A 14,467-nucleotide genomic window follows, 5' to 3' on the forward strand; every position below is an offset into this window, starting at 1 on the left:
TTTGGTTTCCTGTGAGTAAGTCGTGGTCTCCAGACTGTCCATTCCTGAAGTCTGATTGCATCAACCTGGGTTGCTTACTTGAGAGCCTCAATTCCCGGGAGCCATTTTGTAAGCCAAGGCTTGATAGTAAACTTAGAGTTCCTTTAACCACGTTTTCTATAAGACTGCCAAGTCCATTCCATGCCTTACTTAAGAGTAGTCTTTTCAAGAAATGGTACTCAACCCCACTGTGCCACATCCACTCTTTTTATTTTATTTTTTTATTTTTTAGGAGGTACTTGGGATTGAACCCAGGACCTCGTACATGGAAAACAGGCATACAACCTGAGAGGGGAAGAATTTTCTTGTTTGTTTTTTGTTTGTTTATTATATTATTGAAATAATGAAAATGCTCTAATAATGATTGAAATGATGAATGCTCAACTATGTGATTATACTAAATACCATTGATTGTGTTTGAATTGAATCCTGTATTCATGAATAAAATTGATTTCTTAAAAAAAAATGCTCGTTCAACTATATATCCGCAAGCAAACTCACGAAGTTGGACTCTTACCACACACCATATACAAAACTGAACACAAGATGGGTCAGCAGAGTGGGTGTAGCTCAGTGCTTGAGCACCTGCTTCACACATACGAGGTCTCGGGCTCAATCCTCAGTACCTCCTAAAAAAAAGAAAAAAGAACAAAAGAAACCAAAATGCATCACAGACCTAAATGTAAGAACTAAAATTAGAAGGCATAGGAGTAAATCATTATGCTCTTGGATCTTGAAAAGGATTTTTAGGATACCAAATGTAAGACTTACCGTGTCATCAAAATTGAAAACTATTGTGCCTCAAAGGACACCGGAAGGAAAGTGCAAAGACAAATCACATAATAATGAAATATTTTTCATTTCACAGGTGAAAATATTTAGAAATCATAAATCTAATAAAGGACTTGTATCTAGAATATATCAAAAACACTGACTATCAGCAACAGAAAGACAAAAAGTAAAAAAATTAAAAAATCAACAGAGATCTGAATAGACATTTCTCTAAGACATATATATAAATGGCCAATAATTATGTGAAAGATGTTTGTCCAGTGGGTCAGGCTCAAGGCCCCCTGAACTGTATTTGCATAGATACTGCCCTTTCTTATGCATCTGTCTGCTCCATTTCAAATGGTATTACTTGGTGAATACAGTAGGATGAGAAGTAGAAATTAAAGATGGGAGAATAGGTGAGAAGGAAGAAAACATGCCATTGATTTTCAAATTTAGTGAGTGTCCACATGAAAAAAGGAAATCTATGGTAGGATTAGAAGGAAAATTAAGTAAGATTAGTAGATTTAAGTTCACTACATAAAGATAGCTGGGGGGAAGCAGATGTGACTCAAGCAATTGAGCTTCCATCTCCTACATGGGAGGTCCAGGTTTGGTTCCCGAGCCTCCAAAAGAAGCTGAGCAGGGAAGCGGACTTGGCCCAGTGGTTAGGGCGTCTGCCTTCCACAGGGGAGGTCCTCGGTTCAGACCCCGGGCCTCCTTGACCCGTGTGGAGCTGGCCCATGCGCAGGGCTGATGTGCGCAAGGAGTGCCATGCCACGCAGGGGTGTCCCCTGCATAGGGGAGCCCCACACGCAAGGAGTGCACCCCATAAGGAGAGCCGTCCAGCGTGAAAGAAAGTGCAGCCTGCCCAAGAATGGCGCCACCCACATGGAGAGCTGACACAACAAGATGATGCAACAAAAGAAACAAAGATTCCCGGTGCCACTGATAAGGATAGAAGCGGTCACAGAAGAACATACAGTGAATGGACACAGAGAACAGACAGCTGGGTGGGGTGGTGGTGGGAAGGGACAAGAAATAAATTAAAAAAAAAAAAGTTGGTGTTCCAGAGTGCTTAGGGGGCGGGGGTTATTGGGAATGTATGCAGGTAGTCCCATTAAAAAAGGAGGAGGTGCAGGGAATGGCAGTTTGCAGGCAAGCTCTTTTCTTGCAGTGTAGCTTATTGGAATATTGAGGTAGAAGGAAACTTTCTCAGTAGTGACTGATCAGAGCTTAGACCTCTTTTTCTCGTAAGTCTTGTTCTCAAAGCTGTCCATTCCTCAAGTCTGATGGTATCAGCATAGGTTGCTCACTAGTACGCCTCATTAGCTGGGAGCCATTTTATAAACTAAGGCTTGAAAGTCAATTCAGAGTCCCTTATACCATGTCTAAGGTTGCCAAGTCCTTTCGATGCAGAAAGAGTAGTCCATTCAAGAAATTGTGCTTGGACAACTACATATCTACAAGTGAAAAAATGAAGTTGGACTCTTAACACATACCATATACAAAACTGATTCAAAACGGTTCAAATGTAAGAACTAAATGTAAGAACTAAAAATACAAACCTTTCAGGAGAAAACATAGGGATAAATCGTTATGATCTTGGGTCCTAAATTCTTAGGACACCAAAAGCATGAGCTATAGCACCCTCAAAATTAAATAACTCTTTTGCCTCAAGGGCACCATCAAGATTGTGTGAAGACAACTCAAAAAACAGATGAAAAGATATGGGAATCATATATCTGATAAAGAAATTGTATCTAAAACATATAAATAACACAAACAATTTATGAAGGAGAACAAAAAATTTAAAAAAATAAAATAAAACAAATAAGCAAAGGATCTGAGTAGACATTTCTCCAGGACAGATATACAAATGGTCAATAATGATATGAAAGATGCTTGACATCATTAGGCATCCACCAAAAGGAAATCAAAACCTCAATGACATACAGACTCACACCAATAAGGATGCCTAGACTCAGATGAACATGTTGAGAATTCAGAACACTCATAAACTACTAGTGGGACTGTAAACTTGAACAAGGTCTACCTAACTCCATGTCCACTGGTTCAGGTTCTCCACCTCCGGAACTGTGTTTGGATAGATACTGCCCTTTCCAATGCCTCTGTCTGCTTTGTTTCAACATGATATTAGAGGGAAGCAGACTTGGCCCAGCAATTAGGGCGTCCGTCTACCACATGGGAGGTCTGCGGTTCAAACCTGGCCCTCCTTGACCCGTGTGGAGCTGGCCCATGCGCAGTGCTGATGCGCACAAGGAGTGCCGTGCCACGCAGGGGTGTCCCCCGCGTAGGGGAGCCCCATGCGCAAGGAGTGCGCCCCATAAGGAGAGCCGCCCAGTGAGAAAGAAAGTGCAGCCTGCCTAAGAATGGCACCACCCACATGGAGAGCTGACACAAGATGACTCAACAATAAGAAACACAGATTCCCATGCTGTTGACAATAGTTTAAAATATACTCCATGGTTGGTGGCAAAGCTTCTATGTGTGTTCAGCAATTTTAAGGAATGTACCATATTAATGAAGGATTATTTGTTAATGTGGGAAGGTGTGGGAGGGGGAGGGAGCAGGGATTATGGGAACCCCCTCTATTTTTTTATGTAACATTTATGTAATCTAAAGTTTCTTTAAAAAATGATAATAAAAATAACAAACAAAGCAAAAGTTCTCCAGCAGCATGAGCTCTAACCTGCTTCTCTGTGACCTCCACCCCAGGGCCTACAGCTAGTGCAATCCCTTCCTTCATGCCCACCTCTCCAAGGCCACCCTGCCCAGGGAACACCTGACTGGTTATGTAGGGCCCTCACTTGCTGGCATCCTTGCTGCTGGACTCGGGCTGCACGCCCCCTGACCAATCCTCTGGAAAGTGTGCGGGATTTACTGTCAGCAAAAATCAAAAGCAGAAGATGCTGTGGAACACCATCCCACTTGTGTAGAACCAAAGGGGCACAGATACTCACAGGCCTGGTACATAGGTACCAGGGACGAGGGAAGGAGAGATTCTTGTTCTTCATTTCTTTTTGCACTTTTTGCATATTCACCATATAACACCTTCCATTTAAAAACAAATTATTTTTTTTTAAAAGACCCTACAATAGCAACAAAAAGACTCAAATACCTAGGAATTAATTTAACCAAAGAAGTACAGGACCAATATGCAGAAAACCACAAAACAATGATAAAAAATTTAAAAAGACTTAAACAATAGGAAAGACATTCCATGTTCATGGATTGGAAGAATAAATATCATGAAGATGTCAATCTTACCCAAACTGATTTATAGATTCAGTGCAATACCAATCAAAATTCCAACAGCCTGCTTTACAGAATTAGAAAAAGCAATTACCGAATTCATTTGGAAGGGAAAGTACACCTTAATAACCAAAAGCATTCTAAAAAAGAAGAGTGACATGGGAGGAATTTCACTCCTGGCCTTGAAACATAATATAAAGCTACAGTGGTCAAAACAGCATGGTACTGGCATAAAGACAGACACATTTAAGGGAATAGAATTGAAAATCCAGAAATGAACCCTCACCTAAACAGTCAACTTGTTTTTGACAAACCTACCAAGTCCATGTTAATGGGACAAACCTGTCTCTTCAACAAAGGTGCTGGGAGAACTGGATATCTATAACCAAAAGAATGAAAGAGGACCCCTATCTCACTCCCTACACAAGAATCAACTCAAAATGGATCAGAGACTTAAATATGAAAGTCAGGACCAATAACAGTATTAGAAGAAATGTAGGGAAATATCTCCAAGAACTAGTAGTAGGTGGTGGGTTCTCGGACCTTACACCCAAAGCACATACAACAAAAGGAAAAATAGATAAATGCGACCTCCTCAAAATTAAACACTTTTGCACCTCACAAGACTTTGTCAAAAGGGTAAAAAGGAAGCCCACTCAATGGGAAAAAAATATCTGGAAATCACATGTCGAATAAGAGTTTAATATCCAGGATATATAAAGAGATGTTACAACCCTACAATAAAAAGACAAATGACTCAATTAAAAAATGGATAAAAGACTTGAATAGACATTTGTCCAAAGAAGAAATACAAATGGTAAAAAACACATGAAGAAATGCTCCACATCACTAATGATTAGGGAAATGCAAATCAAAACTACAATGAGATACCATTTCGCATCTATCAGAATGGCCACTATTAAAAAGACAAGAGAACTGCAAGTGTTGGAGAGGATGTGGAGAGAGAGATAGGAACACTTATTCACTGTTGGTGGGAATGCAGAATGGTACAGTTACTGTGGAGGACTGTTTGGCAGTTACTAAAGGAGTGGAATATAGACTGGCCACGTGACCCTGCAATACCATTACTGGGTATTTAGCCAGAAGACCTGAGAGCAGTGACACAAACAGACATCTGCACACCGATGTTCACAGCAGCATTATTCACGACTGCCAAAAGTTGGAAGCAACCCAGGTGTCCATCAACCGATGAAGAGATAAACAAACTGCTGTATTCACATGATGAAATACTATGCAGCCATAAGAAGAAATGAAGTTGTAAAGCATATGACAACATGGATGAACCTGGAGGACATTATGTTCAGTGAGGCAAGCCAGAAACAAAAGGTCAAATATTGTATCATTGTGTTACTATGAACCAAATATATTGTGTAACATATTGTATGAGTCAAAACAAAAAAAATTATATATATCAGTATATTTAATTGAGAAATGTATGCTTTTATTCAACTCTATTTTTTCTTAAGATACTGTTTATATTTTCAATAATTAAATGTACAAAATAAAGTTTAATTTTCTTAAAAAAGACCCTATAGAGGGAAGCAGCTGTGGCTCGATCAGATGAGCTCCCGTCTACCATACGGGAGGCCCTCGGTTTGCATCCTGGGGCCTCCTTGTGAAGGCAGGCTCCTTGCACGCTGCGGAGTGCCACCCAGCCCGCAGACACCACGGAGAGCTGACTCAGCAAAGGTGATGCAACAAAAGAAGGGAGACAAGCAAGAACACAGAAGAGCCAGCAGCGAATGAATACAGAGAGCAGATAGGAAGCAAGTCGCAAGGGGGGAGGAGGAATAAATAAATACAGACACAAAAGAACGTAGAGCAAAATAGATACAGAGAGCAGACAGTCGCAAGGGGTGATTAAAAAAAAAACCCTATAGAGATCCATAGATATATGAAATTTAGATACATTATAGAGTTGACCTTGTAGAGCACTGCAGAAAGTTAAAATAAACAAAAAAATGAAGCAGGAAAAAGATGGGGAAAACTTATTTGATCTTTAACTCACAATACAGAAACAATAACTAAGATGATTTTAGAACATAATTTTCTGAGGAAAAGTTTAAAATCTATACTAGAAAATATAGGCAAATAGGTTTAGGCCATAAGATAGCAAAGTTGACATCAAAACATAGAATTTCCATAAAGTAAAAATTGATATATTTGACTGCAGTAAAAATCAGAAATATGTTATAATCAAAGGAAATTCACCTTAAAAAGATAAAAGACAATGGGGAAAGAATAATCTCTTCCAACAATGATTCTGGAAAAACTGGATATATACATGCAAAAGAATGAAAGTGAACCTTGATGTCATGTCCTATACAATAATTAATTCAGAATGGATCAAAGACCTAAGTAGAAGAACTAAAATTATAAAACTCCTAGAAGAAAACATAGGTGAAACAGCTTCAGAACCTTGTATGGGTCGATGGATATCTAGAATCTACGACAAAAGCAGCAGAAGAACAACAACAAAAAACGCAGGCTGCAGTGCATTGTGCATCAGGAGTAGTCATTTTTGGAGAATCAATGCAAGAGATCCCCGAGCCCACTTGGAGGAGCAGCCAGCTCTGAGAATCAGCTGCAGGGGCCCAGGTAGAAGGGAAACAGAACCTGTGGCCCTTGCTATTCATAAACCATGAAGATGGGACACTGGTAGCACTGTGAGTTGGAGGGGCTACAGGGAGCTGGATATAGGGATGCAAGGCTAAGGAATGTGCTAGAATCTTCTGGTCCTACAATATGACTCATGGGGAGGCCTTGAGGCCATTGCTCATTGTCAAAGAAGAAAGAATCTCTTCTAGATCATAGCTGAGGTGGCAAGAGTGATGCTTAGTTACTGGAGGTGGTGCCCCGGACCACATAAGAGATGCGAGGTGAGTGGAATGAAGTGGGATGAAGACAGAGGAGTGCCGCTTAGAAGGGATGGCAGGTGGTTTGGGCATGGCTGGGGGCCAGGAGAGAGACCCCCTTTCCATGGTCTGCTGCTGCTGCTGCTGGCCTCATGCCAGCCCTGCCCCACAGCCCAGGTTTCAGCCTCCAAGGTCTCCCCTCTACCCCACAGGAGATCAGAGCTGAAGGTACTGGAGTTTACCCATGACTGTGTGCTCTCCAACAGGAGGACTGCTCTGCAATCTGGCCTGCACACTTTTTCACGACTTAAAGTCAGGAAGACCCGAAGGGACATCAGCTCACACTCAGTACCAGGGAGCAGCGTCGGCGATATGGAGAACCTGTACAAATACATGTTGACCTTGATTTCTCCGATTTCAATTTTGCCACCCTGTCTGGGTTGTCCTTTTACATACTGCAGAGAGAGGAGAAGAATTTGGCTGTTTTCACTTTCACTGTCGGGAATTGGAAATTAACCAAGAGCCCTTTTACAGCACTGGGTAGTAAAGCTGTGGCTAATGGATTTCCAGAACAGATGATGTGGATTACAGAAAACTATCCAAACAAAGAGTTCCCAGAAATATCTAGTGATGACCACTATCACTACATACAATGGGGACTCAATTATTACTATTAATAAAATCTATATGCACTGGTTGAAAGTGGACAGTGGCAAGTGTTGATATAATGTTGAGGATTAAATAAAATAAGTTCTTCAAGCTCTAATTCTGGTCTATTTTTTTAAACAATACATATTAATAAAAAAGAAAAAAAAGAAAAAATACAAACAAAGCATATTAATAAAGCATACAATTCATCCAAGGTGTACAATCAATGGTATTTGGAATAATCACATAGTTGTGCATTCATCACCTCAATCATTATTACAGCATTTTCATTATTTCACTAATAAAAATAATTTAAAAACCAACAAACAAGAAAAATTTACTCCACTCAATCTGTTTCCCCTGTTGTACAGCACTACTATATCTGGCTATTCTTTCACAATTACTTATTTATTAAGCAGTTTTTTTGAGACATGTTTATATACCATATGATCTTATCCAATGTGTATAATTGATAGCTTTTAGTGTAATCACAATTGTGTGCATTCATCACCACAAGAATACTTGAATAATTTCATTACTCTAAAAAGAAAAACTCCACACACCACTTAGCAGTCCTTCTCCAGACCTACATAACCACTAATCTGATTTTTTCTGAACAAATCAATTTTATTAATAAATATTAATAAAGCATAAATTTATCCAAAGCGTGCAATCAATGGTATTTAGTATAAACACATAGTTGTGCATTTATCATTTCAATCATTATTAAAGCATTTTCATTATTTCAGCAATAATAATAATAAACAAACAAATGAGGAAATTCCTCATCTCTCTGTTTCCCCTTCTGTACATAGCTGCTATTTCTGGCTATTCCTCCATAATTATTTATTTGTTTATTAAGCAGTTTTATTGAGATATATTCACATACCATATGATTTATCCAAAGTGTGTAATCAATGGCTTTTTTTTTAGCTGTTAAAAAGACCTTTATTGTAAAATTGTAAAATAAATAGAAAAGTAGATGGAAAGAAATTACAAATTTTAAAAGAGTGCAAGGCCAGATTACATTTAATATTATCAATTATAATAAATTAGTATAGCAACAAACATTTATAAATGTAAATAATAACTCTAATATAATAGAAAATAATTATAGGAATTCAAATTTTTATATTACAGCAGTAACTATTGGACATACTCTCTAAGAATGAAAGAAATTATTGGTTTAGTTATTTAATTTCCATTTAGGCCATAATTCTTTCTGGATAATTAAATTCCTTTTGGGAATTCTTTGCATCTTATTGGAATGAATTACAGCTGGTAACAATATGCCAACTCATAATTTTATGAGGCGGAAAAACTCCCAATCTTTTTCAACAGTAGTCATGCTAAATAATTATTGATCCAGATGGATTATTTTTATTTATTTATTTATTTATTTCCCCTCTTCCTGTCCTCCCATCCTGCTGTTTTTGTTGTCTGTGTTGTCTTTTCTTCTCATTTCTTTTCCTCTAGGATTCACCATGATTTGATCCTGGAGACCTCTGATGGGGAGAGGTTCCCTGTCAATTGAGCCACCTCAGTTCTTGGTTTCTGTTGTGCTTCACCTTGACTCCCCCCTTGAATCTCTTTTGATGCGTCATCATCTTGCTGCGTGACTCACTTGCACAGGGCACTGGCTCACCACTCGTGCAGGCACTCGTGCATGATTGGCTCACCATGCAGGCATGCTTTCTCTTCTTCTTTTTCACCAGGAGGCCCCGGGGATCAAACCCAGGTCCTCCCATATGGTAGGTGGAAGCTCTATTACTTAAGCCACATCCACTTCCTGGAGAGGGGTTATTTTAATTAACAAGTATGCATAAGCAAGGGTTAAAGAAAAAGGAAATATCCAAAAAAAATCTCCCTTCTCCAGTCCTCCTCAATTAAAAGCAAGTGTTTATTTTGTATGAAGAAACTTACAGAATACTGATCACGGGAACAATTTGCTAGTTGCACTGAGTAATTATTGTTCATATACAATAATATTGTTATTTTACATCTATCTGGCCTACTCCAGCTTTTTTTTCATTACTATTGGCATGGAATGCCTTTTTCCAACCTTTCACGTCAACCTAGCTGTGCCCTTACATCTGAGGTGGGTCTTTTATAGACAACATATAGACAACTCATATTTTTTATCCATTCTATCAGTCTATGTCTTTTGATTGGGGAGTTCAAGCCATTAACATTCAGTGTTATTATTGTAAAGACATTACTTACTTCATCCATTTTGTCCTTTGGTTCTCTGTTGTCATAGCATTCTATTGTCTGTCTTCTTGTCCTTTAGTTTACCCTTCCTAATAATCTTCATTTCTAAATTCTTCTCTAAATCTCTCACCCTTGTTTTTTCCTTTCGTGCTGCAGCACCCTCTTTAGATCTCTTGTAAATCTGGTCTTTTGGCAACATATTCTACTAGTTTTTGTTCGTCTGTGAAGACTTTAAACTCACTCTCATTTTTGAGGGTCAGCTTTGCCGGATACAGAATTCTTGGTTGGCAGTTTTTCTCTTTCAGTACCTTAAATACATCATACCAGTTTCTTCTCTCCATGGATTCTGATGAGAGGTCAGTACTTAATCTTATTCAGTTTCCCTTCTATGTGATGCTTTGCTTTTCTCTTGCTGCTTTCAGAATCCTCTCTTTATCTCTGATATTTGTCATTCTGAATAGTAGGTGTCTCTGGGTAGGTCTATTCGGATTTATTCTGTTTGGGGTGCATTGTCCTTCTTGGATATTGATATTTATGTCCTTCATAAGTGTGGGGAAGTTCTCAGTCATGATTTCCTCAAATATTCTTTCTGTCCCTTTTCCATTCACTTTTCTGGGACACAAATAATGAGAATGTTTGTGCATTTCACATTGTCATTCAATTCCCTGAGACTCTTCTCCATTTTTTCCATTCTCTTCTCTTTCTGTTCTCCTGTCTTTTCCAGTTCAGATGTTCTGCCTTCAAAGTCACTAATTCTGTCTTAAAGCAATTTAAATCTGCTCCTAATGCTTCTAATGCATTTTTTTAAAGATTTATTTATTTTATTTATTTCTCTCCCCTTCCCCCCCACCCCAGTTGACTGTTCTTTGTGTCTATTTTGCTGTGTGTTCTTTGTCCACTTCTGTTGTTGTCAGCGGCTCGGGAATCTATGTTTCTTTTTGTTGCATCATCTTGTTGTGTCAGCTCTCCGTGTGTGCGGCGCCATTCCTGGGCAGGCTGCACTTTCTTTCATGCTGGGCGGCTCTCTCTCCTTATGGGGCGCACTCCTTGCACATGGGGCTCCCCTACACGGGGACACCTCTGCGTGGCACGGCACTCCTTGCGCACATCAGCACTGTGCATGGGCCAGCTCCACACGGGTCAAGGAGGCCCGGGGTTTGAACCACGGACCTCCCATGTGGTAGACAGATGCCTTAACCACTGGGTCAAGTCCGCTTCCCTCTACTGTATTTTTAATCTCATCCATCGTGTCTTTTATTCCAATAAGGTCTGTTACTTTTCTTTGCAGGCTTTCACATTGTTCCTTATGCTTTCCCAGTGTCTTAATATCCTTTACTTCTTTGACTGTATTTTTAAATAAATTCTTTGAAGTGATTTAGGAGAGTTGCATGATTATCACTAATTAATTGTCTTAAACCCTGTATTTTTTCAGGATATTTGGTTTGATCTTTTGGCTGGAATGAGACTGTTTCCTAGTATAGCTTGTAGTTTTTTGCTGATGTCTAGGCATCTGAATATGTTGGTAAATTTACTCTGATGGTCAATTTCTCTCTCTTGCCTATTGTTTTTTATTTACAGCTTTTCTTTGATATTTGGTTCAACCTATCATCAGTCTTTAAAAGCACCCAGCTTCAGTTTTCAAAACCGGGCCAGGGAATCACTCGTGAGGCGCAGCTTTTCTCCCAAGGGTTGGATACAGAGAGGGTGAAGTTTTTGTCCATGCAGTTTCCAGCCTGGCCAGCAGATAGTGCTAGTCAGTGCAGCTTTCCATGGAGGTCTTCCAGTCTCTGCTTTCCTGTGTACCTGTGTTGAATCTCCAGAGCCAAGATTCAAAGCGGGCTCCGCTGGCTGAATTCACTGAAGAAAAGCACCCTGACCTCCCCTCCCTGTTCTCTTGAAACGGCTGACAGAGAGGAAGATGTGTGTTCCTCTCTCAGTCAGCGACAGTGAGACAGGAGTTTTACCCCAGCTTAATATCTTGGGGGTGGGAGAGGGGAGCCCTTCCGAGCTGTGGCAGGGACTTGGTAATTCAATATATTAGTCAGCCAAAGGGGTACTGATGCAAAATACCAGAAATTGGTTGGTTTTTATAAAGGGTACTTATTTGGGGTAGGAGCTTACAGATACCAGGGCATAAAGCATACGTTACTTCCCTCACCAAAGTCTTTTTCCATGTGTGGGAGCAAGATAGCTGCTAACATCTGTGAGGGTTCAGGCTTCCTGGGTTCCTCTGGGCTCACCTCCTGTTTTCTCCACAAGGTCAGCTGTAGACTGAGGCTCTCTAGGCTTTGCCTCTCTCCACAAGTCAGCTGTAGACTATCAGGCAAACGGCTCTGTCTCTTTCCCCTTTCTCTGGGGCTCCAGCTTAAGACTTCAGCATCAAACTCCAACATTAAGAACCCCCAACTCTGTCCTTTGCCATGCCTTTTATCTGTGAGTCTCAACACTCTAATCATAACTCAATCATGTCCAGGTACAGATCAGATTACAAACATAATCCAATATCTATTTCTGGAATTCATCAATAATATCAAACTGCTACTCTCACCTTTGTTTTCCTGGCTTCTTCATCTCTCTGTCCCTTGATCTCTTGGTAGTTGTGTAGCACTATCCTCGTCGGCTGACCCCAGTGCATTTTCCCGGACAGCTTTTGGTTCTTTCTCCATTGTTTTTGTGAGAGCATTCAGCTCTACCTGTCAGTCCATCGCCATCTTCCCACAATCCTCCTCTAGTGTCCTTTACAAATTGAACTGAAATCTATTTATCTTACTATATTTTCCTAGCTGTCACATTTTTTTCCATGTTGCACTCATGTAAGTTGAAAATCAATGACACGTTTTCTTCCTTCTCCCCCAATCCTTACATCTTTAATTTCCATTTCTTGTCCTACTGTACTAACCAAGAACTCTAACATCATGTTGAAATGAAGTGCTTGTACTGTACTTATTTTACTTATTCCTGATTTTAAATGGAACTTTGCCTGTACTTGCTCCAAGTTCTCATGGAATTTACAGACCAGATACTGGTGAAAAATGAGAATTCAGAACAGTGAGGAAGTAGATGGCCCAAGTGATTTAGCTCCCACCTACCACAAGGGAGGTCCCAGGTTTGGTTCCCAGTACCTCCTGGAGAATATGAACAAGACAGAAAGCTGGTGTGATGAGCTGACATGGCAAGCTGATGCAACATGACGCAACAAGGAGACATGAAGAGGAAACACAATGAGAGAGACAACAAAGCAGGGAGCAGGGGTGGCTCAAGGTACTGAGCGCCTCTCTCCCACAAGGGAGGTCCCAGGTTTGGATCCTGGTGCCTTCTAAAGAGAAGACGAGCAGACAGAGAGAACATAACTAATGGACAGAGAGAGCAGACAGCGTGCGCAAACAACAAGAGGCAGGGGGAATAAATAAATAAAATAAGTCTTAAAAAAAAAGAATGACAGCAGTATTTGCTAGACCTTTCCAAAAGGATTGGCCCTTGTGACCTGGATATTTATGGTCGTTGTGGAGTTTGTGGTCTTTGAGCACAGAAATGATCCAAATGCTTGTATCCAGAGGGGAGTTCTCAGGGTTCAGATATGAAGAGTGTGACACAAAGAATGTAGATGTCCTGACTTCCCTGGAGGCTGCCTCTAGACAGTGACGGAGGCGTCTGCCAGCAACCTGGGCTGCTGCTTTTTTCCTGAGCACTGAGGCTGGGGCCAAGGTCATGTCCTTCATGAAACTGGGTACAGATGGGGAGGGAACCTGGGAAAAGAGGATCCTCCCCTCTCAGTGTCTTGAATCTGGGTCCTAGGTCCAGAAAAGTTCTTTGAGCAAGGACAAGCCTAGTCAATGTTTTCCAAAGGAATACAACTGTAACCTTTGGAGTCCTACAATTTTCCAGGCAATTCTTCAGTGTCTGGACCCTTTCCAAGCAGAGTGGCACCCATGAGCACCCTCCTAGAAAATTAAATGAACCCTGGATGCACATTAGAATCATAGTAAAGGGTCTACAGACCCTCTTTTTTGTTTGTTTTAGGGTTGCTTAAAAATTTTATTATTGACCTTTTAGAGAAATTTCAGCTTCACAACTTGTTCTTAGTAAATGTCTTTGGCGGTTTCTTATTCAGGTAGTATTTCTTCTGTTTCTTTTTTTCTTTACATTTTTATTAAAATTAGTAGATCACATAGAATGTTACATTAAAACAAACATAAGAGGTTCCCATGTAACCCACCCCCCACCCCCATCATTTTTGTAAATTGTATTTTTTTTTGAAGATATATACATCACAAAAAAGGTTACATTATAAAAAACATAAGAGGTTCCCATATACTTCCCATCCCTCCACCCCACTCCTCCCACACCAACAACCTCCTGCATCATTGTGGCACACTCATCGTACTTGGCGAACACATTTTGGAGTGCCGCTACACCACGTGGATAATAGTTTACTCTGTAGTTCACACTCTCCCCCAGTACACTCAGTGGGTTATGGCAGGATATATAATGTCCAGCATCTGACCCTGCAATATCATTTAGGACAACTCCAAGTCCTAAAAATGCCCCCTCATCACATCTCTTCTTCCCCCTCCCTGCCCTCAGCAACTACTGTGGCCACTTTCTCCACATCAATGATACAATTTCTTCTATTAGTAGTCACAAAA

Source organism: Dasypus novemcinctus, chromosome 19 (assembly GCF_030445035.2).
Source record: "Dasypus novemcinctus isolate mDasNov1 chromosome 19, mDasNov1.1.hap2, whole genome shotgun sequence".
In the NCBI taxonomy this organism is placed as follows: Eukaryota; Metazoa; Chordata; class Mammalia; order Cingulata; family Dasypodidae; genus Dasypus; species Dasypus novemcinctus.